The sequence below is a fragment of the Suncus etruscus genome, chromosome 13 (assembly GCF_024139225.1).
Source record: "Suncus etruscus isolate mSunEtr1 chromosome 13, mSunEtr1.pri.cur, whole genome shotgun sequence".
NCBI lineage: Eukaryota > Metazoa > Chordata > Mammalia > Eulipotyphla > Soricidae > Suncus > Suncus etruscus.
In genome coordinates this window covers 67,680,890-67,685,355 of record NC_064860.1, presented here as the reverse complement: position 1 = coordinate 67,685,355, position 4,466 = coordinate 67,680,890, and positions in this window count along the sequence as shown.

Genomic DNA, 4,466 nt, shown 5'->3' with positions numbered 1-4,466 from the left:
GTGTTTAGGGGAACTTCTCAGATGTTCTGTTAGGTGGCCAATCACTGCCCAGAATAAGGGACACTGAGCAAAGAGCACAGAGATAGGTCTATTAAGACTGTGCTGAGGGCCCAGCCTGCAAGTCAGAATGACTTGGAGCCACAAACACTGGGTGGGCACAAAATTTATATGTTCCCAACTCTAATATTTAAGTCACACATCTATTTTCCTAATCTTTACCTAAAGTCGAAGTTATTTTAAGCCATGATCTGTGTCCCAGCCCTGTTTGCTTGTAGTCACTAGACCTTGACCTCCCAGAAACTAGCATCAGGGGTGGGAGGTGGAAGGATTTTCCTAATTCCATTCTGAGCACTGATGTAGCCTAATCTCTGATTTGTTTTCCTATATACAGGCCCCAACTGGGTAATAACACTACTCTGATCAGTGTCCAAGGGACCATATGTAGTGCTACAGTTTAGTTAGGCTCAAACTTAACCCAAAAATATTAACAAGATCACTTCGATAGTAAGAAATGTTTCAAATATAAATGTTGTTAAATATAGCCAAAAAATTTTCTCTCAAAAATATTTGCTAAAAAGCAAAATAAAAATAATAATGGTCAAATTAGCAAAGCTATGAATCAAATATTTCTCTTATTTTTCTTGTTTATATTCAGTAATTCCTAACATAGTTTAGCTATAATGATGAAAATAAAATCCTATTTATTAAACACGGAAACATACTTGATAACCATGTAAAACCACCTAATAATTTATGGATAAAAGGTTTGACATATTAGTCATTTAATTAAGTCTTATATAGTTTTGAGAAATTTTTATTTCAAAGCATTTTCTACCCACCCAGATTGACATTAAGTCTATAAGACTGTTTTCTTTAAAAAAAAATTAGTTTGATGCATTTTCTTTGTCGTTTGAATATTTGTAAGATATGAGGTTCATGTTGAGGATTTAATGCTTAGGTAAAAGTATTTATAATAAATGGTCACTCAAAATTTTCTTATAAACAGTTCATAATGAGTTTGAAAATGCCACCCACATATTATTGTCTTTTGCCTACAGCCTAATCACTCACTTGTATTGTCTTTTTTAATTGATTTTTTTTTGTAACAGCTGAACTGCATATTTGAGGAGTATTCCTATAGATTTAATCAGGAGATGGAAATCACGCCTTTGATTGACACTAATAATTTATAATCATTTACTCTGGTTAGAATAGCTGCATCTACTTAAAGTCCTGAAATAAAGTCCTTTATATTATTTTTACCTTTAATTTAAGAAAAAATGTAAATTATGTATTCATGGAATAACTAGGACAATATATATTTAATCCATTAAAATATAAATTATTCCTCTGTTATGCAAAAGCTATATTAAATGGTTTCATTAAATACTTGAATTAAAAATCATAAATTAAACCATTTTAATAAAGTTAAAATATTTGAATTAACAATCATAGAGGTTCCAGTGAGTGCCTATCTTGATACTATGGATAGGAAGAAAATTTAAACTATTTTAAAAATAATTAAGTTATATCATTTGTCAGAATCTTTTTAAAGCTTATTTTTTTATTGAACTTTCTTTTTCATTTTTTTTCTGTTCCAGGATAGAAAAAAAAAACTCAAACATGCAAATTAAGTGTTTATCCACTTGTTATATTCTCACTTCAAACTTCCTTATTAATTATACAAAGGATATATAGGCATGCAATAAGATTCAGATAATTAGTTGTTTTTTGAATATTCTTTAGGTTTTATCATGTCATCTTTATTCATTTTCATTAATTAATTCATAGATTATACAGCAAATATATTTGCATAGCACATGTCAGTCGCATAAAATAATTGTATGTTTCTGTACCTGTGAGTACTCTTTGTGCTTGAATATATTAAATATATATTGCATATATATTTTTGTCAATCTACAACACTTCTGTATAAGCACCCTACAGACTATGTTCTCAACCCTGGTGAAAGAATATGAAGCAGGGTTGCACAAGAAGTTATCCAAACTAGGCTGAGTTGAAACATGTAGTCTGGCAACTTTTACCTCTCATCAAGAGTGAGCTGCTTATCAGAACTATCATTTTTATTAGTACAGAAACCACCCCGCGGTGGAACAATAAGGACAAAATAAGGACAGATACTCAGGCTATTCTGAACCAGTCCTATCCAGGTTTACATGTAAGATAATATCTGTTTGGGGGTAAAACCATTGTAAACAGATGTAAAGAAACCAAGAATGATCTTTCTTTGGAGTAAAACAAAGTGCAATCTAACACACTTCCCTTTAAATATATCTCTCAGAGAATCCAATAGAAGACGTATTTTTCTGTAATTATTGCTTAGTTTCATCTGAAACCAAATAAATATTGGGAGATTTAAAAGCTTGTGAGTCTGAGCTAATTATTTACATAAAACATTATTTAAACATAAATTCATTTTTTATTCTTTAAATAATTATTTAAATTTCATATTACAAAGAATTATTTTCAATGTTTGTACCAATAATAAGATCAGAAGGTCTATAGATATTTTAAGTAGTATCAAATATTATTCTTTTCCTTAGTCTGCAATCATATCTGACTAATTTTTTTCAACTTTTGAGATAAGTATAATTCTTTGAATCTGGTATATGGGAAATAAATATTTGTTCTGAAAATGAAGCCATTAATAATTCAATACTATTTTGAATGTAGTGATAATTCCAGTTTACCATGAACTTATGAAATATCAAAATATATATTCATCAAAGGAATGAAGATAATGTGACATACTATATTATCTGTTGGTAAAATCTTATATCATTTTTCCCAAATATAACTTAGAAGATAAGTACTATGGAAAACATTCCTTGTCAAATTATTCATGTAGTTATTTTAATATATTAGTAGGCATATGGTGTATAGTCAGCCAGGTATAGAAGTTTAAATTTGCAAATGTTTATTATTTCTAGTTTTAGAGTGTTTGATGATTATTATAAGAACATATGGATTACATTATAAAATATCAAGTTATGTATACATGTTAATATTTATGCAAGTAATTGAATTGCTTGTGCTATTAATATAAAATACAAAAAGATAAAGTATATTTTATTTTAATATTTTTTTTTCTTTAGAGAATAGACACATCTGGGGTTGCATAGAGCTTACTCCTAGCTCTGAGTTCTGGGATCTTAGGAGACTATAAGTTATGCTAGAAATTAAACCTCGGTCAGCTACAAACAAGGTAAGCATTGCTATCTAACTTCAAAATTCACACATTATTTTACCATAAATTTTACATTTATTTTTAAATTGGGGCCACATCCAGGCTTACTCCTGACTTGATGCTTGCAGGTCATTTCTGAAAATGCTTGGGAAAAATGCAAAGCCAAGGAATGGACCTTGGAATCTCGCAGTAAATTTCAATAAATTTTAGTTTTTAGTAAAATAACATACTAACACTATAATATATTTGTAATCAACTTTATTCCTGTATCCATTTAAGTCTTCATTTTTATACAATTTTATTGACCTATGCTTTAGTCTGAAAATAACAATTTTGCCTAAGTGGTGAGAAAATAATAAGTTTATGCTTAATTCATCAATTTTTTTTCATTCAACAATCGTTTGTACTAATGAAAATAACCCTTTGTTCACAAGGCGGTTTTTCCACTGGGTCTTGAGATAGCATTTTTAAGCTCTTAGTAGAAATCAATACCTTTTGCTGTATCAAGCCCAAATTCAGAATTATTTCACACATACAGAATGGAGTTGTTCAATTATTACTATGATGATGATACATAGAAAACCAAATTTATGAGCAAATATAAAAATTGTTAGTTTGAGGTGAATTACATATATGTGCATATATATCATATCATATCTATATTTTAAAGCTAATTATTATAAAACAGTTGTTAGAAATAAAATAGTTTTATATAACTTCTAATTACTTTTTTCCTAGTCATATCATCCTCAAAACTATAGCAACAAAAGCATCATCAGAACATGGATTTTTAGCAGATTTTAGTACCCTTTAAATATAGAGTAGTTCTCTATTCCATAACAATAAATGTGGATATTTACCATAAGTTCTTTCCTTAAATTTGGGAAGATTTGGGGCCAGAGCAATAGCACAGTGGGTAGGACATTTGGCCTTTCACTGGGCCAACCTGGGTTGGATCCCTGACTTCCCATGTGGACCTTCAAGCTAGTGATTTCTGAAGTGTGGACTAGAATGAAAAAAAAAAAAAACAACAAAATATCTGGGAAGATTTGAACTGTTGTTTCTTAACTAAGGTGGAGTTTCTACTACTGACTCTCTCATTCTCTTCTATTTGAAGGTTGCTTTTATCCTTGTGTTTTCTCTTCAAAGGGAATTATATATATTTTTATATCTTATTTATCTTCTATGTAAGTTATCTTTCTAATTATTCTTAATGTTGTCAATAGTTGTCAATTTAAATGACTTAATCTGTTTTCAT